The 25,638-nt window shown below is 35.3% G+C and overlaps 1 pseudogene; it reads left to right on the top strand.

Annotated features, from left to right (window-relative positions):
- Positions 1–20,505: 20,505 nt before the first annotated feature.
- Positions 20,506–21,305, top strand: LOC124097639 (transcription factor Spi-C-like; annotated as a pseudogene).
- Positions 21,306–25,638: the final 4,333 nt, after the last annotated feature.

Here is a 25,638-nt window from a genome sequence, read left to right on the forward strand (position 1 = left end):
CCTCTCCTTTCCCCTCTTCTCTCATCAACTCCTTTCCCCTTTCCTCCTATTATGGTTTGAATGTGAGATGTCCCCAAAAGCTCATGTTTGAGACAATGCCAGAAGGTTCAGAGAAGAAGTGATTGGGTTACAATATTCTTAACCCAATCAGTGGATTAATCACCTGGTGGGATTAATTGAGTGGTAACTGAAGGCTGGTGGTGTGTGGCTAGAGGAGATGGGTCATTGAGGTCATGGCTTTGGGGTATATATTTGTATCTGGCAAGTGGAGTCTCTCTGTTTCCTGATAATCATGTAAGCTGCTTCCCTCCACCACACTCTTCCACCATGATGCCTGGCCTCACTTTGAGCCCCTAGGAATGGAGCCTGCTGCCTATGGACTCTGAAATTGTGAGCCCCCAAAATAAAGTTTTCCTCCTCTGCAATTGGTCTGGTTGGGTCTTTAAATCACAGAGGCAACAAAGCTAACTAAACCAGAAATTAGTACGGGGAGTGGGGTCTTTGCTGTGACTAATCTGACTATGTGGTTCAAAAGTTTTTGGAGATTTTTGGAATTGCTTGGAGCAATTTTGAGATAGTTAGCAATGCATGATGGAAATGCCTTAGATTGTTGTAAACAAAGCTTAATGGCTGATTCTGGTGGGAGCTCAGAAGACCAGAATGACAATAGGACTGTGGATAGTGAAGTCAGGGTTCAAGAGGGTTTAGAGGAAAAGGAGGACAAAATTGCTAACTGGACTAGAGGCCATTTGTGTTATGTTCTGGCTGAGAAGTTGTCTGCATTTTGTCCATGTCCTGAGTCTTTCTGTGAAGCTGAGTTTAAAAGTAATGGACTTCTTAATTCGACAGAAGATTTACTATTGTTTGTCTTCATAATAGCTGCCATTCTGACTAGAGTGAGATGATATCTTAGAGTAGTTTTGATTTGCATTCCTCTGATTGCTAGAGATGATGAACATTTTTCATGTATTTGTTGATTGATTGTACATCATCTTCTGAGAAGTGTCTGTTCAGGCCCTTGGTCCTTTTGTTGATTGAGTTATTTGTTATTTTGGTGCTTAGCTTTTTGAGTTCTTTATATACTCGAGAGATTAGTGCTCTATTTGATGTGTGAGGGATAAAAATTTGCTCCCAAGATGTAGGCTCTCTGTTCACCCCACAGATTGTTTCTTTTGCTGAGAAAAAAAAAACTTTTTAGTTTGAATCCATACCATTTATTGATTCTTGGTTTTAATTCTTGAGCTATAAGAGTCTTATTAAGGAAGTTGGGGCCTAATCCCACATGATGAAGACTAGGGCCTACTTTTTCTTCTATTAGATTCAGATCTCTGGTTTAATTCCTAGATCCTTGATCCACTTTGAGTTGAGTTTTGTGCATGGTGAGAGATAGGGGTTTAATTTCATTTTATTGCATATGGATTTTCAGTTTTCCCAGCACCATTTGTTGAAGAGGCTATCTTTTCTTCAATGCATGTTTTTGGCACCTTTGTCTAATATAAGATAATTGTAATTTTGTGGGTTAGTCTCTGTGTCCTCTGTTCTGTACCATTGGTCTACCAGTCTGTTTTGGTGCCAATACCATGCTGTTTTTGTTACTGTTGCTCTGTAGTATAGTTTAAGGTCTGCTTCGCTCTTCCTGCTTGGAATTGCTTTAGCTATTCTGGGTCTCTTATTTTTCCAGATGAATTTCATGATTGCTTTTTCTATTTCTGTGAGGAATGCCATTGGGATTTTGATCAGAATTGCATTAAATCTTTATAGTGCTTTTGGTAGTATGGTCATTTTGATAATATTAATTCTGCCTATCCAAGAGCAAAGTAGATCTTTCCATCATCTAAGGTCTTCTTTGATTTCTTTCTTCAGGGTTCTGTAGTTTTCATTGTATAGATCTTTCACCTCTTTTGTTGATTCCCAAGTATCTTATTTTTTTTTTTTTTTGAGGTTTTTGTAAATGGGGTAGTTTTCCTCATTTCCTTCTCAGAGGATTTCTCACTGATGTATAGAAATGCCTTTGATTTATGGGTGTTGATTTTATATCCTGCTACTTTGCTGAATTCATTTACTAGTTCTATAAATTTGAGGGTGTTGGGAAAAGGTACACTCATACATTGCTGGTGGGACTGCAAATTGGTGCAGCCAATTTGGAAAGCAGTATGGAGATTCCTTGGAAATCTGGGACTGGAGCCACCATTTGACCCAGTTATCCCTCTTCTCGGTCTATACCCAAAAGACATACTACAGGGACCCAGCCACATCAATGTTTATAGCAGCACAATTCACAATAGCTAAACTGTGGAGCCAACCTAGATGCCCTTCAGTAGATGAATGGATTAAAAAATGTGACATATATACACAATGGAATATTACTCAGCAATAAAAGATAACAAAATCATGGCATTTGCAGATAAATGGATGGAGTTGAAGAAGATAATGCTAAGTGAAGTTAGCGAATCCCAAAAAACCGAATGCCTAATGTTTTCTCTGATATAAGGAGGTTGATTCATAGCAGGGTAGGGAGGGGAGCATGGGAGGAATAGATGAATTCTACATATGACAGAGGGGTGGGAGGGAAAGGGAGGGGGCAGGGGATTAGCAAGGATGGTGGAATGTGATGGACATCATTATACAAAGTGCATGTATGAAGACACAATTGGTGTCAACATACTTTATATACAGAGATATGAAAAATTGTGCTGTATATGTGTAATAAGAATTGTAATGCATTCCACTGTCATGTATTTTTTAAATCAATTAAAAATAAATAATAATTAATCAGAAAAAAATTACAAAAGAAATATCTAGGCAACATAGCATTCAGATGTTGGCATGGATATTGCTGGCAGCTTTTAGCCAAGTTTATTGTAATATTCAGGAGCACAAAGCAGAGAAGAGAGATTTGAAAAACTTAGATTTGAAAGGCAGGAGTAAAACTGGGGCTAAGAAGTAGTAGTTGTTAAGCACATTACTGCCACTAAAGAAATGCTAGGCTTTGCCCAAGGACAATGACAAAGATGGCCTGAGAGCATCTTAGAAGTTGGCAAGACCATATTGTACAAGGGGGCCTAGGAAATTCTTTCAACATTCCTAGCCACCTGGACACTCAGAGGCTGCCACAATCAGAGTCCTTGGAGGCTTTACTACTGCTCAAGATGGCAACAGACCCTGGTATCAACCACGAGGTGCTGGTTCTGCAGGAATGCAGGATGCTGGAGTTAGGGGGTCATGGAAGCTTCCACCAAGATTTCAAAGGGAGGCCTGGGAGGCCAGGTAAAGTGCAGCAGGGGCAGGCACTGCCTGAGAAGTAAGTGTGGAGATATGAGGAGGAAGCCAAAACTGCAGTGGAGACCCTTGAGATTAAGAAATGCCAGTAACGTGGGACATTGTCCTAGCAAAGCTGTAGGAATTGAGCAGAGACAAGCCAACAGAAAGTCTTCTTGGGCTGCAACAAGGCCACAGGGGCAGATCTACACAAGCCCTTTGGAGAAAACATCAAGATGCCATGTGCTCCAGATGCTGAACATAGAACTACAGGACTTGTTTGCCCAGCTGGATTTCAACCTTGCTTTGGTCCCATCCCTTCTTTTTTGTCAAAGGAAATGTTTACACAGTATCTTTATATATTGGACAGTTATAAATTTCTTTTAATTTTACAGAAGCTCACAATGAAAGATTGCCTTGATCCTCAGAGAAGACTTTGGACTTGAACTTTGAACAATCTGGGAACTGTTGACTCTTGGGAATGGACTACATATATTTTTCATTGTCAGATGAGTGTGAGCTTTTGAGGGACCAGGTATGGAATGTAATGGTTTGAATGTGAGATGTCCTCAAAAAGCTCATTTGTGAGACAATGCCAGAAGGTTCAGAGGAGAAGTGTTTGGGTTACAAGAGTCTTAACCAAATCATTGAATTAATCACCTGATGGGATTAATTGAGTGGTAACTGAAGGCTGGGGGTGTGTAGCTGGAGGAGGTAGGTCATTGTGGTCATGGCTTTGAGGTATATATTTGTATCTGGAGAGTGGAATCTCTCTCTCTCTCTGCTTTCTGATCATCATGTAAGCTGATTCCCTCCACCACACTCTTTTGCCATGATGCCTGTTCTCACCTTGAGCCACCAGGAGTGGCCATGAGGAGCCCCAAATAAACTTTTCGTCTTCTGTAGTTGTTCTAGTCAGGTTTTTAAGTCACAGCAGTGGAAAATCTGATTAAAACACTTCCCCTTCTCTCTCTCTCTCTCTCTTTCTCTCTCTCCCTCTCTCCCTCCTTTCCTCTCTGTGTATGCTTTAGCAAGATGCATACATTCTCCATGCTTCTGTTTTCTTGATTTTAAAATAGAACAGTATTACTTCCTTCAAAAGTTGTTATAAAATAATATGTAAAAGAGCCTTAGAAGACTATCTAGTACATAGTAAGTGATCTTAGTTGTTTTTTAATTTTTGCTTTTTCCATTTCTTAATAGGCTTGTTGTTTGGTATATTAAAGGTATCTGGATATTGTTCTTTTTTGAGGGGGGAGGTTTCAGGGATGGAACCCAGGACCTTACACATGCTAGGTAAGTGCTCCACCACTGAGCTATATCCACAGACTTTTTCATTTTTTATTTTGAGGTCTAATAAATTGCTGAGGCTGGCCTTAAAGTTGTGATCCTCCTGCTTCAGCCTCTCCAGTCACTAAGATTATAGGTGTGCATCACTACATTGGCTGGATATTGTTCTTATGAAAAAAGATGATTAAATATGGACAGAAAAGTATATTTAGCATATTTATAGTAGATTATTTTACTAATATTTTGAATATATAGTATGTGTAATGTGTCCAAAGTGTTTCTTTTCCTGAACTGTTGTCTGTCTGAAAAGCCATAGTGCAGCTTTTAATGGTTTTGTCAATGACTTGAGATGAAAGAAAGAAAAGAAAAGAAAAATGTGGATGATATAAGTCTCCAAAGGAATACAAATTCCATTGACAATAGCACCCTGGGATGAATCTAATAAGATGAAAGAGTATTTTATCATATAGTAAAATAATCTTAAATTAGATCTTAAAGTTTCTCTCATCCAATAGCCACTAAGTGCTATAATGCCCTTATCAGTATCCCAAATAAGAATCATTCTACATTTTCTTAAATGTTGTTTTGAAAAGGAGCTTATTATTTAGTGAGACAGACTGTTCAATTGTTGGATAACCAGAACTGTTCCTTATGTTGATCTTAAATCAGCAGTTTTATGACCTCAAGTACTGGTTTCTTTTTCTATTAGAGACACACAAATCAATTTTCTCTCATCTTTTACATTGCAACTTCTAAAATATTTGTATATAGTGATACTTTTACCTTGTTACTTTGATACTTTTACCTTGATACTTTCATCTTGTTTTCCAGGCTAAAAATTCCTTCACATCTTTGATTTCCATCCTATCACCCTCCTTATCCTCTGGACCAATTCCAGTTTAGTGGTGTTCTACTTAAAGTGTAGAGCTTAGTATTTTTCTTGCTGGGAAAGTACATCCATTACTGCAACTCATCATTTTTGCACATATCAGAGAGATAATCTGGAGCAGTTATTCTTCTAATGACCCCATATAATTAACCCTTGTGGTGTCTAATTAAAAATAAACATATATCAGTGTCCTTATGTCTCCCTGTGGAACTGTTCTAATTCATCTTTGTCCTCTGGCTACCATTTTACATAAGATATCCATAGGGCAGTTAATTTTGGAAAGACATATGATAGAAAATTGCAGTTCAATTTTTTAACTTACTTTCAATCAGTCCTTGTGGTTTTACCTGGGGATAATTTTCTTATACCTATTTATTTGTCCATCTCTAACCCCATGTATAGGTAATGTTGAAAACTGAACACACAAATGGCATGATCTGGGTTAACCCCATTCACATACCTACCCAATTACCCCCTATGAACCTGGATGACAGCTATTCTCCTGAATCAAGAAGAACTTTGACCTATTCTATTTCATCCTCCCCTGGATGAAATTCAAAAGAGGCTACACCAGAATGCCTGAGCATATATATCTCTTAGCCCTAATAGGACCTTGGTTTATCAGGTTCTGACTCTTAAAGAACCTAAAATGTATTATTTTATTAAGGTTCCTACATTCAAAGTCATTTTGTTCCTCTGATACTTTAAGGTAAACCTCACATGATTGGGATATGGCTTACCGAGTAACTTCTAAATATTGGGGATACATTCTTGGATCTCTTCTCTATCTACATTCACTCCCCTCCCTCAGTCTAAATACTATGTATATGCTGATACTACAAAATGTTTATCTTCTGTTTAAATATATCTCTTGAATTCTGCCATCCCATATGTCTGATTTATCCTACTGATGACTCTCTTTAAAGTAATGGGACTGCTTACTATAAAAATAGTCTATTATAAACTTTTGACTCTGGGAAGCAATGCAATCAATCTGTTTTCCAGTAGATACCAGCAAGGAATAATATCCTGGTCCTGATGAGTGCCAGGAGCTTCTGATGGATCAGTTATAAATTAAAGTTCCTGTGATCCCTTCCTTGTGTTTGATTAATTTGTTAGAGTGGCTCACAGAACTCAGGGAAACAATTTCATATATTTATCACTTATAATAAAGGATACAGACTAACAGCCAGATGGACATGCATATGACAAGGTATAAGGAAAAGGACTTAGAAATTCCATGCCCCGTCTGTGTATATTACCTTCCAGGAACTTCCATGAGCTCAGCAATCTAGAAGTTCCCCAAACACAGTCCTTTTGGGTTTTTATGGAGGCTGCATCACGTAGAAATCATTCACCATTGATGATTAACTCAATCTTTAGCCACTCTCCCCTCCCTGAGGCTACAAGTTGGAGGCTAGGAAATTAGGCTGAAGTTCCAACCTTCTAATCATGCCTTAGTCATTCTGGTGACCAGTTCCCATCATAAAGCTTTCCAGGGGCTCTTAGCTGCCAGTCATCTCATTAGCATACAAAAGATAGTCTTATTACTTCAGAGGTTCCAAGAGTTTATTTTAGGAGCTGTGTTCCAGAAACTAGAGTCAGAGATCAAAAAGAGTCTTCAGAAGCATAATGACAGACTGCCTACAATGATAGTCCATAAGATTATATCCCCTAGTAATGTAGTAGTCAGTTTAGCTTGTGTACAATCTATGATGCTGCATACAACCGAATTGCCTAACAGTATATTTCTCAGAACATATTCCTGTCATTAAATGATGCATGACATATATATATATATATATATATATATATATATATATATATATATATATATATATTTATATCATAGATAAATACATTAGGCATGTTACTATTAGGCAATTTGCTGTTTCCCTTTATAACCTGTTAAAATTTTCTCTCCAGATTTTCGTAAATTTCACTCTCTCTCTAGGTGTAGATTTTTCCCTGTTTCCCTTTATAGTACTATGTCAGTAACTTGCTTATCTTTAATTCTGGAAAACTTAATTCTAGATAATTTATCACCCATTATTTATACAAATATTTTCTTTTTTTATTTTTCTCCCTTTCTGGGACTTACATTATCTAAATGCTAGTTCATGTACCTCTATCAAACATATCTCCAAGATTTTATTTTAGCTTTTCTTCTTTTGACTGAGAAATCTCTTCATTCTGGTATATAATTTGTTAATCCTTTTCTTAACTATATTACCATTCTCTTATTTATTCTAGACATCAATACTCTAGTCTATAAAAGATATTGTATTTTTATACAAAATATTTCTGCTTTGTTATTTTGTCATTTTTGAAACCATCTTTATTAAGATATGTACTCACTATAGTTTGATGAGGTAAAAATTTATGTTATCATGTAATTTCCATTAATATTAAGATGTTGGACATTTCTATCACCCACAAAAGTACTCTCAAGCCATGCCCGATCCTCAATTCCATCTGCTTTCTGTCTCAGTAGTTCAGTTTGTATTTGAATTCCATAAAAATCATAAAAATGGAATCATACAACATATACCTTTTGGTGTCCAGATTTCCAGTTGGCAGACTGTTTTTTGAAAGCACTGTTGTTTAATGTATCATTGCTTTATTCATTTATATTACTGGGTAGTGTTCCATTAGTATGGATATACCACAATGTATTTATTCATTTATTTGTTGCTGAAAACTTGGTTTCTTTCCAAGTTAGGGCTTATATGCATAAAGCTTATATGAATATGTTTAGAAATATGTTTTTATTTATTTGAGAAAAATAGCTGTGAGTGAAATCATGGGGTCATTTGGAAAGGACATTTTTAGTTTCATAGAAAACTGCTGAACTATTTCCCAAAGTGATTGTACCACTTAACATTCTCACTAAAAAGATGTGTTTCAGTTTATCCATTTTCTTAACCAAATAGGGTATCATTACATCTTTTAATTTTGGCCCTTTCTCTAGATGTGTTGTACTACTAGTAGTAGTATCACATTGTGGTGTTTAGAAAAAAATTTTGTTGTTGTAGATGGACACAATACATTTATTTTATTTATGTATTTGTATGTGGTGCTAAGGATCGAATCCAGTGCCTCACATGTGCTAGGCAAGTGCTCCACCACTAAGCCACAGCCTTAACATTGTGGTTTTATTTGTATTTCCCTGATGAATAGTTTTGCAGAGAATCTTTTCATGTACTTATTGACCATATCTTCTTTTTCTTGTAGCTCCCATTTTATTTTATTTTTATTAGCGCATTATAATTATGCATAATAATCAGGTTTATTTTGGCATAATTACACAAGCATGGGATAGAATTTGCTCTAATACAGTGCCCTGTACTTCCCCTTTCCATCTCTTCCTCCCTCCCCATGTTCTATTTTCTCTACTGTCTTCTTTCTATTTATTTATACTTTTTGGGGCTGGGGATGTGGCTCAAGCGGTAGCGCGCTTGCCTGGCATGCGTGCAGCCTGGGTTCGACCCTCAGCACCACATACAAACAAAGATGTTGTGTCTGCCAAAAACTAAAAAAATAAATATTAAAAAATTCTCTCTCTCTTTAAAAAATGAAATAAAATATTTATACTTTTTTAAAATTAGTGCTTTGTATATATACATAAAGGTGAAATGAACTCTGAAATTTATATATATATATATATATATATATATATATATATATATATATATATATATATATTTGGTCAATTTCATTCTGCAGTTCTTCCATTTTATGGTCCTTCATCCCTCCCCCTCAATCCCTTTCCTCTGCCCCACTGATCTCCCCAAGATTTTCATGGGATTCCTGCCCTTACTTTTTTTCTCTTATTTTGTCTTATTTTGATCTAGTTTCTGCATATGAGAGAAAACACTGGATCCTTGACTTTCTGAGTTTGCTTATTTCACTTAGCATCATGTTCTTCAGCTCCATCTAATTATCATAATTTCATTCTTCTTTATGGCTGAGTAAAACTCCATTGTGCATATACACCACATGTTATTTATCCAGTCATCTATTGACAGACTTCTGGGTGGTTCTATATCACTATAGTGTGCTGATTTTAGATCTTTTAGAAATATACCAAGGAATGGAGTTGCTAGATCATATGGTGGTTTCATTACTAGTCTTTTGTGGAATCTCCACACTGCTTCCTAGAGTGGATGGACTAATTTGAAGTCCCACCAACAATGTGTGAGTGTACCTTTTCTCCCCAAACATGCCAGTATTTATTATTATTTGTATTCTTGATAATTCCCATTCTGACTAGAATGAGATGAAACCTCAATGTAGTTTTGGTTTGCCTTTTCCTGACTGCTCAAAATGTTGAAGCTGTTGTAATATATTTGTTGCCATTGTGTTTCTTCTTCTTTTGAGAAATGTCTGTTTACTTATTTTGCCCATTTATTAATTAGATTTTTGGAGGGATGTTAAGTTTTTTCAGTTCTTTATATATTCTGGATATTTATCCCATGTATGAGGAGCAGTTAGCAAAGATTTTTCCTCCCATTTTTTTGGCATTTTCTTCATGCTCGCAATTGTTTTCTTTGCTGTGCAGAAGGTTTTTAATTTGATGCCATCCTGCTTATTAATTCTTAGTTTTATTTCTTTTGCTTCAGGATTCTTGTTAAGGAAGTCAGTGTTGAACCTACATTTTCTTCTTGCAGTTGTGACATTTCTGGTCTAGTTCCTAGCTCTTTGATCCATTTTTTAGTTGACTTTTGTGCAGGGTGAGAGATAAGGATCTAGTCTCATTCTTCTACACATGAATATCCAGTTTTTCCAGTACCATTTGTTGAAAAGGCTGTCTTTTATTTAACATATATTTTTTGCACTTTACCACATATCATATCATTCTATAGAATAGAATAGTACATACAGAGATCACCTCTTCTTTTATACAAAGAAGGAAAATATACAAAGGGCCATTCTACAAAGGACCCATTCAAATTTTTGGTCCACTTTTTCTTTGGGTGTTTTACTTATTATTATTATTATTATTCAATTTTGAGAGTTCTTTATATACTATAGGTATAATTCCTGTGCCAGGTATCTGTTCAGCAAACATTTTTCACAATATTTGACTTATGTTTTTTATATTAACAGTACGCTTGAAGAATTAAAGTTTTAAATTTTGATGAAATCCAGTTTATCATTTTTTTCTTTTATGCTTTTTATGTCCTGAGAGACCTTTACTTTCTCAAAGATTTCAAAGGTCATATCTTAAGGGTTTTTTTATATTGAAATTTCAAGTTTTTGTTTGTTTGTTTGTTTTTTGTTGTTGTTGTTGTTGTTTGTTTTGTTTTGTTTTGGTACTGGGGATTGAACTTAGGGGCACTTGGCCACTGAGCCACATCCCTTGCCCTATTTTGTATTTTATTTAGAGACAGGGTCTCACTGAGTTTCTTAGTGCCTAACTTTTGCTAAGGCTGGCTTTGAACCCACAATCCTCCTGTCTCAACTTCCTCAGCCACTGGGATTACAGGTGTGCACCACCACACCTGGCTTCAAGTTCATTTTTGTGCACATGAAGTGTCAAGTTTGTTTTCTTCCTTTCCTTTTCTTTCCTTTCTTTCCTCCCTCCCTCCCTTCCTTCCTCCCTTCTTTTTGTTGTTTGCTTTATGCATGTGGGCATCCAATTGTTTCAGCACCACCTACTATATGGAGTATCCTTTTTCTATTTAATTATCTTTGTAAGAAATCAGTTGAACATAAATATGTGGGTCCATTTGTGAATGCTCTATTTGGTTCCATATACCTATGTAACTATATTTTTGCCAACACTACATTGTCTTGATTTCTGTAGCTTACAGTAATTCTTGATATTTGGTAGTGTGAATATTCCCAATTTGTTATATTTGAAAATTATTTTTGGCATTTAGAGCCCTGGCATTTCTATATAAATTTTAGCATCAGCTTGTCAATATGTTTCAAAAATCTGTTGTGATATTTATGAGCTTGAGTTAAATCTATGAATTAATATAGGGAGAATTGACACTTTGACAGAACTGAGTCATCCAGTCTATGAATATGGTGTATGTCTCCATTTATTTAAGTTTTCTTCCATTTCTGTCAGTGAAGTTTGCAGTTTTAAATGTGCAGATTTTACACAAATTTTGTTAAATGTAATCTTAAGTAATTCATGTTTTGGGATGTTACTTTGAATGTAATTGCTTTTTTAGTTCAATATATAATTGTTATGGGCTGGTTTTTAGAAATGCAATTGACTTTTATATGTTGGTCTTGTATCTTACGACCTTGATTGCTTATTCTTTTAATAGATTTTTTTGAGATTCATTAGGATTTTCTATGCATACAATAAAATCACATGTGAATAAAGATGGTTTTCTTTCTTAATTTCCAATCTTTATGGCTTTATTTCTAATACTGACCTTATTGTAATGATTAGGACTTCCATTACAATGTTAAATAGAAATGATGCAAGTGGACATCTTTGCCTTGTTCCTCATCTTAAGCATAAAGCAGGACATTTTTGTAAATGTACTTTATCACGTTAAGGAGGTTCCCCTCAATTTTTAATTTACTAAAATTTTGTTTTCACCAATGAGATTCTTTTTTTTTCAGATGCCTTTTCTACATCCATTAGGGTGATTTTATGTTTTTCTCTTTTATTATGATGATATAGTAAATCACAATAAATTATTTTCAAATGTTAATGAAACTTTGCATTCTCATGATAAGCTTCACTTGGTTGTGCTGTATTATCTTCACTTGATTGGATATATACATTTTTTTCTGGATCCAATTTTCTAATATTTTGCTAAATCATTCTATATTTTTGTTCATGAGGGCTGCTGCTCTATAGTTTTCTCATCTTATAATATCTTAGTCTGGTTTTAAAATCAAAGTAAAGCTGGCCTCAAAATAACTTAAGAAGAGTTCCTTCCTTCTCTAAATTCTGAAAAAAAATGTGTAAGATAGAAACTACTTTTTTCTCAAATATTTTATAGAATTCACCAGTGAAATCATCTGACCCTGTTTTACTTTTATTTTATTTTATTGTAGTGTATTTATTTCACTGTTGGGGGGAAAAAACCCAGGGCCTCTTGGACACTAGGCAAGCATTCTACCACTGAGTTATATCCCTAGTACCTGTAGTATTTTTTAATTATGAATTCAGTATCTTTGTAAAATATAATCATATTTTTATTTTCTATTATGTTGAAAACAAATTTCAACATAAGGAAGTTGTAAATTTCAACTGTTTTGAAATATCTTCGCCTAAAGTTGTTTACAGCATGTGCTTTATTCTTCTTTTAGCTATGTAGGATCCAATAATCCTGATATTCATAATATGTGTCTTCTCTCTTTTTTTATTAGATTGGTTAAGATTTATGCATCTTTCCAATTAGTTCTTGATTTCACTGATATTCTTTACTTTTTATGTTTTCAAATTCATTGCTTCTATTTTTTCCTTCCATCTACACTTTGTTTTGAATTTGTTTTCTATTTATAATTATTTAAGTAGAAACAGATTGTCAGTACGAGTTCTTCCTCCTAGTCTAATATAAGCATTCAATGCCATAAATTTCCCCTTAACCACTGCTTTAACTATAGCCAACATTTTTTATATTTTTAGTAGTACATTATAGTTATACATAACAGAAAGATTCATGTTGACACAATCACACATGCATGGAATATAGTCCCTTGTACTTCCTTTGCCCCCTGTCCCCCCTTCTCATCTTCTCCTGATTCCTTTCCTCTATGCTACTGGTAGTCCTTTTATTTTATTTTATTTTTTCTCAATTGGTGCTCTAGAGATATACATCAAGGTGGAATTCACTGTGTCATATTCATATATGTGCATAGCATAATTTGGTCAATTTCATTCTGTAGTTCCTTACTTTTCCTTTCCCTCTCCCTTGCCTTATTGCTTTCCTCTGCTCCACTGATGTCCCCATTATTTTTATGGACGTCACACCACCCTTCTTTCCCTTAATTTGGTCTAACTTCTACATATGAAGAAAAAACATTTAAGCCTTGACTTTCTGAGTCAGCTTATTTCACTTAGAATGGTATTCTCTAGTTCCATCCATTTATCAGCAAATGCCATAATTTCATTCCTCTTTATGACTGAGTAAAACTCCATCCTGTATATATACCACATTTTCTTTATCCAACAAATTGATATACCATGTTTTCAATTTCATCTCCAAATATTTTTTGACTTAACTTGTGATTTTTCTTTGACCCATGTTTTAGATATAAATATTAATTTCAGAATATTATGGGTTTTAAAGCTATACATTCTTAATTTAGTACTATACTTTGTATGATTTTCCTCTTTTTAAACTTGTGAAGATTTTATTTATAACTCAGAATATGATCTATTTTGATGAATGCTCCATGTACATTTGAAAAGAATGTGTATTTTGTTGTAGTTGGATGAAGTTACTTTTAAAAATACCAATTAACTCATATTGTTTGATCAAGTTCATCAAATCTTTTATATTCTTACTGATGTTGTTTTCTGTCATATCAATTACTGAGAAAGATGTGTTCAAATATTTAGCTATAATTATATTTTATCTATTTAACTTTTCATTTCTTTCAGCTTTCACTTCATATACAATTCCTGTTAGATGCATATGCATTTGGGATTGCTATGTCTTCTAGGAGAACTCATCTGTTTATCATTATGAAATGTACCTCTTTATTCCTAACACTATTGCTTATTCATAAAAATTCTTTATTTGATATTAATATCGCTACTCTAGTCTTCTTAAAATTATTTTGGTATTATAATGATATATCACTTTCCATATATTTCCTTTTTTGTATACATTTTATTTAGAGACAGGGTCTTGCTAATTTGCTTAGGACCTCGCTAAGTTGCTGAGGCTGGTTTTCAACTCTCGATCCTCCTGCCACAGTCTCTTGATCTGCTAGGATTATAGGTGTGTGCTACCACACCTGGCTCAACATATTTCCTTTTAACTTATTTGTGTCCTTATTATCTTACAGACAGCATAGAGTTAGATCTTGCTTTTGTTATCTAAGGGAAAATGTTTCTTCTTCTTCTTCCTCCTCCTCCTCCTCCTCTTCTTCTTCTATTATAACTACTAATATTACCACTACTATAAGGAACTCCTATTTGAAAGTCCAGATAAGTAATGCAAATGAGTATATTTTCCAAGATGAATCCACCCCTCCTAGTCCAGCTGAATTTGAAAAATCACAATAGGAAATAAGGAAGGATTAAAAGTACTTCTGAGGATTTGGGCATTGACTGAATAATGCATGACTTTAAGTGGCACATAACACCTATTTTAAATTTTTGAGACAATTTGCTCAGGCACATTTTATCATGGGATTGCAATAGAAGGTGAAGTATACATCTAAGTTACAGTGTAAGGAGCAATGACACTAATTATGTATAATGAGAAATAATCTGAAACATATTTATTTCTTTGTGGAATACACTGTAGTTAATTGATATGTGTTTCCCCCAAATAGTTTTATGCAAAAAGCCAGGTAGTAAGGAACAAAAATTAAAAACTTATTCACTCTTCATCCCCTCATGAAGTTCATATTTTAGTACTAGAAGACAGGAATAAACATATAATTAAATAATTATTAGTTTGTTGAAAGCATTGAGTGCTATAGAAGTGTATAATGAAGGGCATAATATTGTCTCAAAAGATCAGAACAAATATTTTCTTCAGAAAGTGATGGTTAAGAAATCTAAAGAATGAGTAAAGGAAGCTGTATAAGCAAGGTTGATCTGATAGACCATTATGAGCAAGGTAGGATAAAACTTGATATGTTTAAGATATGAGAGTGGGCCAGTATACCAATAAGAGGAGAAAGATAGCATATGAGATATGAGAGAGGTATAAAAGTACCAGACAGTGTTAAGGAGTTTGATTTAGTAATCAGGGAGCTACAAAGAGCAATGGAGAGCAAGACTGTGACATAATCAAATATCTCTTTGCTATCTGTAGGAAAATTGAAGTGTGGGTAAAAAGGTTTTATCAGGAAACTAAGAAGCTGTTAGAGTGGTGAAGTCAGGCGTTTTAAATAGCTCTTTTGGTTTGTAAATCATGATTGTGGAGACATAAACAAGATAATCAATTAGAAAGACTTTTAAGAAAATAGAGTTGACAGGACTTTTGGGCTTTTAATTCATTGTAAATTCAAGGTGAAGGAGAATGAGAAGATAGAAGTAATTCATAATCTATGGCTTGAGCAGTTATGTTGTTATGAGAGTTAAATATTATTTTATGTGTGGAGCATAGCAGGAACTCAATAATTGGAATCCATTATGTTTGTATAGTAGTTGCTTCCAAATATATTTTTTTAGAATATATATTTTACAGTAAAAAGACCTAGTGAATCCACCTTTGTTTTATGATTGGAATTCTTGCCAGTGAAACTCATATTTACTCTGATAATAATAGGTATCACATTAAAGAAAATATTATTCTGGTGTTCTGTTTTTCTGCAGTTTGTACTTTCTGCCAGACAGACATAGAAAGAGATCACACACTTCCAATTTCAACCAACATTTTCTATGTAGATGATATTCAAATCTTCATCACTCTGGAGACTAGGCTGCATTGGTAATGAAATGAAGCAATATATGGGAAAATGAATAGTCTCTACTATATAGTAATGAAGGTAAAGCAATGTAATCTTGGAGTTTTATATAATCATGGAAGTGAAGGAATTAAATAAAGAGAAGTTACAGGGGCAAAAAAATAATTTTGGGAGGGAACAGAGTGAAATAGTACAGTTCATAGAGTAATGTCTTATACATAAGCAACATTAAATCAATATTTGCTAACTTTAAATGAGATTGCACAATATTCATTTATTCATTCGACAATAATATATAATATAATCAGTAAGAAGTTTTGTGAGGGGGAAAATGAAGTGTACAAGAGAATAGAATCTGGCCATGTAGATATCAAGGAAAGAGTATGTAGGTCTTTATAGCCATAATAAGATGAATCTGGTTCTAAGTTAACTGAAAGACTGTTGGAAAATTTTATGAAAAATAATGACAAAATCTGGCCTTAATCTTTAGAACTTTCATTTTTCTGTAGGGATTATATTTACAGGAAGGAGTCAAGAGTAGAATTGGGAAAATGCTGCAGTTTCCAGGAAGGAGATAATAGTAGATCAGACCAAGTAGCAGTACTGATGATAGTGGGAAGTTGTCAAATTCTGGATGTATTTTGAGGGTAGAGCTGACAGGATTTGTTGGCCAAATGATATGAGAAAAAGATATTACTTGATAATACTTCCAAATAGTTGGCTTGAGTCATTGGAAGAATGGAATCCTTATTTATTGAGATGGGTGGAAACTGTGGGGTATAGAAATTGGTATTTCTCTTTTAAATAAGCTGGTTTATATTCTTATTAGTATTTTAAGTGGAGATTTTAAGTAAGCAATGTGGAATTCAGAGGAGAGATTTGGAATAAAGATATGAAGTTGGGAGTTGGGAGTATATAAATGGTGCTTAAATCCAAGAGACTAAATAAGATCACCAAAAGAGTGAATGCAGATACTGAAAAGTAGTAAGAACCAAAACCTTAGACATTTAGAGTTCCAGGAAATGAAGAAGAATCATCAGAGTATTTGGAGGATGAATGACCAATGAGGTAAGAAGAAAACCAGAAAAATTACAGTGTGCTGGAAGCCAAGTACAAAATGTGTTTCAATAAGGAAGGTATATTGAACATGCTTTAAACTTCATTTAACATTATCTTCGTCCACATTTAATATTATCAGGTCATTGCTGGAGCCACTACATGGGGTATAGCTTGATGCATCTCATACTATTTTTTCTTGTCATGGGTTTTCTATGCTACCACCATGTGAGACATATGCCTGCTCAGTAATTCTAGACCATGTACCAATTTCCAAGTACCAGTAAGTCAGCACCCTTTAGGATTACCCTTGATCAGTGGGAGATGAGATCTGATAAACATCTTCTCTATGTCTGGTAGAAAATTCTTGGGCACATGCCACATGGCTCCTTAGAGAGTCTTCAGTGGAAATAATCTATAGTTGCTATAGTAGTAAACAATTCAATAACATACCCTTGGATTGATGTTCTCTCTTTTCCTGGTTTACTTTTTTCAGCCTTATTTTCCTGTTTCTTGAACTACGTCTTCTAAATAAGCTAACTACATGCAAATCCTTGTCTCAGGCTCTGCTGGGCTTTTTTGGGGGGTGGGGGCAGGGAGGTTCTTTTTCAAAATTTTGTTCTTTTTAGATATACATGAGAGTAGAGTGTATTTTGACATATCATGCATACATGGAGTATAAGTGATTCTAATTAGGATCCCATTCTTGTGGTTGTACATGATGTGGAGTTTCACTGTGATGTATTCACATATGAACATAGGGAAGTTATGTCCAATGCATTCTACTGTCTTTCCTACTCCCACTCCCCCTCCCTTCCCTTCATTCCTCTTTGTCTAATCCAGTGAACTTTTATTCTTCACTCCCCGTTATTGTGTGTTAGCATCCACATATCAGAGAGAGCATTCAGCCTTTGGTTGTTTAGGACTGGTTTATTTCACTTAGCATGATAGTCTCAAGTTCCACCAATTTACTGGCAAATGCCATAATTTCATTCTTCTTTATGGGTGCCACCTTTTCTTTATCCATTTATCTACTGAAGAGCATCTAGGTTGGTTCCATAACTTTGCAATTGTGAATTGAGCTGCTATAAGCATTGGTGTAGATGTGCTAGGCTTTTTTGGACAAATTACATTGAGATATGGGACATGCTCAACTGAGACAAATGCTGCTGATAAGTTGAGTAAGGTGAAGACTGAGAACTGACCATTGTATTTATCAAAGTAGAATCATTGGTAAAGTTGACAGGAGCTATTTTGGTGGAAAGGTGGTTCAAAAGCCTAGTTGGAGGGCGTTCAATGTAAAATGCTTCTTTTGTCTCCATGATATGTGGCAAGGTCATAGACTAGGAGTGGAGATATAGAGGATTTGGATGTTTTGGAGTTGTGATAAGAGAGAAGTATGAAAAAGTCATTGTGAAGAGTTTACTTGAAAATAACCTGAAGACAAGAAATAGAGTAGAAATGGCTAGTTGTACTAAGAGCATACTTGAAATTCATGTTTTTCTCCAGTTATATTCACCTGTTCAGATGAAAATGAAGAATAAGTATTTAACTAAGGTTCAGATTTTTTTGTATGTGGTGGTGGGGATTGAACCCATGGCCTTGTGCATGCAGAGCAAACACTCTACCAACTGAGCTATATCCCCAGCCCTGTAAGGTCCAGATTTTGTCAGACAAGTATACTTGGGTGGTGTTGTGATAGACCAGGGAAGGTACCCTGGATAATAAGAAAAATCAGACCTTGAGGAGGGTGATGAATGATAAAAGAATTGACAGTCAATTTTTGATGGTGGTTGAGGATAGCCAGAGAAGACATCTAGATCTTTGTTTTACATATGACTTTTATCAAGGTTACTTACAAATATAATATTATATATCATATGCTAGTTCTGCCAAGATAAGTTCTACTGAGTAGAAGGAGCACTATTAATAAATATTCTGGGATATGACTATTAACTGAGATGGTCCTGGGTAAATTGGGATATATTTTGACCCTACTCAAATAGCCATTTTTATTCTAAAAAATAGATTTCAGTAGATGAGATCACAGAATCTTTAGAGTCCTGGTTCCTCAGTTCAAAACCAGGGACAAAAAAAACCAGAAAAACTAAATAACTTGCCAAAGGTGTCCTAGAATAGGGTAGAGACAGTTATAGTCCTCTGAATGAAACTCATCAAGGCTGACTTTTACCAATCTCCTCCCATCTCACACTGCCTTGAATGCTATCATATATATCTTCGGATTATAAATTCAGTGTTGTTTCTGTGCTTCAGGTATTCTCTAGCCTCTTATTTATTCTCTTCTCAGTGTTAGTATCAATTCTGTTTACATGAAGTCTTCTTGAATGAGATTTCAGTTTCTCCTACTGTTAACAACTATGCCTAACACTACAATAAAATTTCACCCTTCTTTCATAAGTACAGAGTTAGTCTGATTTCTTATTATATCTACCTAGTATTTCATGCAGTTCATCACTAGGCCCTTGTTTTAATTCTTATCAGGAAAAGTACAAGTATTTCTTTGGAAATATAACTATTAGCAAGGAGCTTTGGTGTCATATTTTCTAGGAAATCACAGATCCCTCAAATTTGGCCTTTAACAATTCTATTTCTTGAACATAGGTCATTGCCTCTTAATTACCTGAAAGAATACTCCTGCCTGAGACACATCTGGATTATAAGTATCTACCACTATATTTGAAGCCTGTTGATTTTCACTAATTCCTTGTCTTTCTATTTCCCCTTTAAAAAGAAGGCATTACAAGATGAAATGAGGATATATTGAATAAGTAGTTTTTAAAAACTCACTTGTAATGTGACATATAGAATTACCTAGTTTAATCATGACCTTTGAAATTTATTAGCATGAATCAAGTAAGAGAATAAAGGAGTGCTTTGTTAAATATTTTTTGTATTTTAAAATAACTTTCAAATAAACACTTTAAAATCATTGGCAAAAATGAATGAATTAGGAATGTGTATTATATTTTTAAAATAAGGAAATTACAAGAAACCCATTTTATAAGTGCTACAGAATTCCATATTTATCAAACAACTAGCCAGATGCATGACTCCTAGGGGAATAAAAGTGGCCCTGTCTAGAAATTCCCAATATCCAGTATAGATAGTACAGGAATGAATGTGGATAATTTTTTTCTGGGGCCCTGAAGTTTGGGAATTGTGTTCCTTGTAGTCCCAGATTATTCTGGGAGTACTAGATCCCTAAATAATCTACTTCTTCAGATCAGCAAAGGCAAAATCCCCTTCCCTCTTTTCTGGCTTTACTGCCCTTCTTTTTACCCTCTCCCAACCCATACTGGCCTCTGGAATGGGAACTATAAGCCCCATAGAAATCCTGGATTCAGCTGCATGCTTGGTTTCAGAAGAGAGGAAGGTGACTTTCACCTTGTGCAACTGGATGCTACCTTGGACTCGTACACCCAGAATTTCCACTTAATTAATGAAGCCATGACTTCTGTTGAACAAGACAAGCTAGGTCAAGCCTTTGAAGACGCTATCGAAGTACTAAGGCATCATTCAATGGGACATCTTCAATACTCCCTAGATTACAAAAATTACCTGACTTTCATTAACCATTGTCCTCACATCAGAGGAAATTCCAGATGGTATGGAGTGTATCCTACAGAGGAACCAGTCTATAATTGGAGAACTATAATAAACAGTGCTGCAGACTTCTATCATGAAGGTAATATTCAACCTCTGCAGAATATAACTGAAAATCAGTTGGCAGAACCTGCTGTCTTCCAGCAAAAGGGAGTGAAAAGCAGAAAGAAGCTCAGGCTGTTTGAATACCTTCATGAGTCCCTGTGCGATCCTGAGATTGCCTCTTGTATTCAGTGGGTAGATAAAACCAAAGGCATCTTTCAGTTTGTATCCAAAAACAAAGAAAAACTTGCTGAACTTTGGGGGAAAAAAAGGCAATAGGAAGACCATGACTTACCAGAAAATGGCCAGAGCCCTGAGGAATTACGGAAGAACTGGGGAAATCACCAAAATCCGAAGAAAGCTCACCTACCAGTTCAGTGAGGCTATTCTCCAAAGACTCTCTCCACCTCATTTCTTGGGTAAAGAGATTTTCCACTCACAGGCTGTTCAACCTGATCAAGAATATCTCAGTTTAAATAACTGGAATGCCAATCACAACTATGCCTATGCCAATTACCATGAGCTAAATTACCTTGATTGCTAAATATTCTCTCTCATTTCCCCATTGCCTGGCATCAGAAAACCCTATAAGCTTCAGGATTTTTCTCTGAAAGCAGTTGGTCCTCCATACTCAGAGGTTCCACATCCATGGACTCAACCAACCACGGATGGAAAATATTTGAAAAAACTAATGTTTCTGTACTTTACATGTACGAGCTTATTTTGTTGTACCCTAACCCTAACCCAAATGATGTGGTAAGAAGTTAATTGGATAACTTCAATTATCCAATTAACATGTTTTATAATGTTTTATATTGGTATTATAAGTAATCTAGAGATGATTTGAAGTTTTTAGTGGATGTTCTGTAATGCCAGATTCATGGGACCCCAATTGACCTCCAGGAGCCGAATCCGATGCAATCACACAAGAGTCTTTATTGCAAGCTCAAGCCTGGACTCACAACCATTCCTGACGCAGGGGTCCCAGGGAGTGAATCCCGGTCCTTTTTTTTTTTTTAAGAGAGAGAGAGAGAGAGAGAGAGAGAGAGAGAGAGAGAGAGAGAGAGAGAGAATTTTTTAATATTTATTTTTTAGTTTTCGGTGGACACAACATCTTTATTTTATTTTTATGTGGTGCTGAGAATCGAACCCAGAGCCCCGAGCCTGCCAGGCAAGCACATTATCACTTGAGCCACACCCACAGCCCCCTGGTCCTTTGTTTAGTGAGATTTTATAGGTTTTGGGGGGGGATACTCTATGCGTCACAACATCACACAGCAAATCATTCCATACCGCGGGAAAATCAAACAATGACTCTTAACATTGATTAGCACATTCACTGGCGGGAACAAGTTGGGTAGGGGTGATTCGTTAGTACAAGAGAAGGATTGCTTTGAACTGATTGGTTTGAACCACGAGGGGTGTACATTCTAAACTACATGGTTTCCCAACACGTTATCAACCACCATGAACTACTGGGGGGTCATCTGGCATCCTGGGTATTTTCCCTGTCTCATGCTGATTGGAAGTCATTAGGGGGCTGCTATGGGTCCTCATGTAGCCTAACTGAGTCAGGGACACCTGGCGCCACAGATCTCTCCTGTTATTTACAGACAAACAACTCAGCAGTGTGGGTATGTGCTTAGGAGTGCTCTGTGGATTTTTCCAAGGACTAGGGTCAAGCCCCCTTCCTTAGGACAGGCCTTGAGGTAGAAGCTGGTTTCTCAAAAATGGAGTCACATCAGTTTCTCAGTTCCTTCCCCATTTTATATAAAGGACTTTAGAGTCCATTTTGGTATCTGAGGGTCCTAGAACCAATCTCCCCAGAAGTGAGTGAGAGAGAGAGAGAGAGAGAGAGAGAGAGAGAGAGAGAGAGAGAGAGAGAATCATTAACTTCAATTATCCAATTAACATTGCACTGAAAAAAATTAACTCTTTTGCTATCTTTTATCAAATAGCATGTAGTCTATACTAAAATAAGGAAATTTTGCCAACAAATAACTTTGTTTCAAATGATCAGTTCTGACTTGAAAGTGTCTTTGCTCTCAGCATAATCCATGTATCTACTTTATTCTAGATTATGTCAGTTGTATTCATTTGAGTTACATATAAATTTAAACATTTTCCTAGTAATTAGAGAAATACAAATCAAAACTAAGATTCCATCTCACTCCAGTCAGAATGACAATTATCAAGAACAGAAGCAACAATAAATGTTGGTGAGGGTGTAGGGGAAATTGGAGGTCATACATTTTTGGTGGGACTGCAAATTGGTGCAAATATGGAAAGCAGTATGGAGATTCCTTAGAAAACTTGGGCTAGAACCACCATTTGACCCAGCTATCCCACCGCTCATTTTATACAATAATTGTTGGGTGTGGTTAGGGAAGAATAGAGGTATTTTGTGTTATACAGGGGGAGTAAAGGGAGGGGAGGGGGTATGGGAATAGGCAGAATATTAGAATGAATGAACATCATGAGCCTATATGCATATGATTACATGACTGGTATAATTCTACATCATGTAAAAGAAGAAGAATGAGAAGTTATACTTCATTTATATATGATGTATCAAAATGCATTCTGACCTTATATACAAACAGCGATATGATAAATTGTGGTATATTAAAATTGTAATGCAAAAAAAGGAGAGCTCATGTATAATGGCATAATTTGGTGTGAACATACTTTATATACAGAGTTATGAAAAATTTTGCTGTGAATGGATAATCATGAATGTAATGCATTCCACTATTGTCATGTATGTAAGAAATAAATAAATAAAAGAAATATAGGTAATAAAAAAACTAAAAAAAAAAAGAAATCCTGGATTCAACCCTAAACTGATAACAGTAATACAGATATCCCATTGCTTTTATATTTCTCTTGATCCATATCCCAGCAAAGGAAAGAAAAATATGATCTTGTCCTCAACTTAAAATTTTAATTGTCACTGAGACCAAATTCAGTTTAAAGACACATACAGCTGAAGCAGTAATTCAATCCTGATACATGTTATCAAGTAGACATGTCACTCAAATGATCATCTGTTCTACATCATAGTGAGTATAGGTGATAGTTGAGTACTGTACATTTCAATGTCACTGGAAGGATGGAGCTCTAATGTTTTCAGACAGAAAATATCATATTTGAGTTTGTGGCTTGCTTTGATCATGTCATATTGTGTGTAAAAATCATTACTCAATAACTATGTACAACCACAACTTATCAATATATAATAAACCCTCTTAATATGTTAGAGACTCAGCTTCACATATATGTTACTTATTAATTCCTTCAAGTATAATATTTCTTGCAATTGAAAAATAAAACATGCTTCTGCTTCAATGATTTTAAAAAAAAAAACTCTAGGCTTCATTATGTTCATTTTACAGACAAGGAAAGCAGAAATCCAGACAAAGCATGGGGTAGAGAAAGAAGCAGCATAGTATCAAGATAAGAACTCTGATCTAGGTGTCCACAGACCTAGATTCTTATACTCCTTAGTCACTAACATACCATTTGGTTATGAATAAGTCACTTGCTCTCTCTGGGCCTATCTGCATTTATAGAATGAGTTGATTGGGCTTTCTCAAATCTGTTTGCATATTATAATCACCTGGGAGCCTTAAAAAATACATTCCTCAGCTCCACATCCAAAGATTCTGATTTAATTGGTCTCAGGATACTGTGATTTCCATAACACCACACTGACTCAGAAGAAATCAATCTAGGGAAAACCACAGTTCCAGTCTGGTATTTCTTACTGAAGGAGAAAAACCTTGTCATTTAGTATAAGATTTAAGTAATATGAAGCATGTCCTGGAAGGGAGTTTGATAGGAGAGAGCTCAAGTTTCCATATCTCCCTCCCTCTCTCTCTCCATCTCGCTTCCCCTTTCTCTCTCACATACACACACAATCATTCCAGCTGGAATGCTATAGGAGTTTGAAAAATAAGAGTGCCGACATAAATGAAGGACAAAAAGAGTTCAAGGGTACCACTGAGTTAAGGAATTAGTAAAATATGTTTTAGATGAAAGAAGCAAACTGAGCTTTTTTCACGTTTTATTTTCTTAACCTTTTTTTTCCTACCTGGATTCAAAGATAGTATTATTTCCTACTACTTCCATCAACCATCAATATGGTTGATGCATTAAGATGGACCTGGGGCTTTTTCCTTGGAAGAAGCTTTCACCTCCATTGAAAGAGGACCATTTAAAAAGTTCACAGTTAAATTATTTAAGCCAACTAAACTCTGGTATTAGAACAATGAGTGTTCCGTTCCTTGGCTTCTTTTATTTTAGTGTCATCAGAGTGGTAAGATTTTAAAGGAAAGAATTCAAAGATGAACCCAGTGGAAAAGGGCCAAGGAAATCATTCTATATATTTAAGCCTTAGGACATGGGTATAAAATGACTCTTAAGGGTTCACATACGCTTCACCTCAACTTCATCACAGCAGGAAAACATACAGGTGGCTTATGTTACAGCTCTATATTAATAAAGCTAGAGTACTTGCCCGTGTGACCATGTATGTTTTTCTTCCTTATAACATGCAATAAAATGGATAGTCAGTTTTTAAAGTATTTGGGGGCTTCCAGATCCTTATCTTTTACCACCAGAGACATGACCATTTTCTGGTATACACAAAAGCATTTCCTGATTAGTTGAAGAATGATAACTTTTGGATTCTCTTCTTTTCCAGGAAACTAGCCAAAAAATACATCTAGAAGCAGACATATATAATTTCAATTATAATGACAACAAGATCCCTAACAAAAAGCAGTGTCATTCCTGGCCTTTGAGAGAAATAAAGCATCCTGGTCTGTGAAAGCAACTGGTAATATTATGATAATGTTTAGGGTCAAGATAGGAATACAGGCCTAGATTAGGATATAGGGATCAAGGATTTC

Source organism: Marmota monax, unplaced genomic scaffold (assembly GCF_021218885.2).
Source record: "Marmota monax isolate L192 unplaced genomic scaffold, Marmota_monax_Labrador192_F-V1.1 WCK01_AAM20220418_F8-fsc00142, whole genome shotgun sequence".
Lineage (NCBI taxonomy): Eukaryota > Metazoa > Chordata > Mammalia > Rodentia > Sciuridae > Marmota > Marmota monax.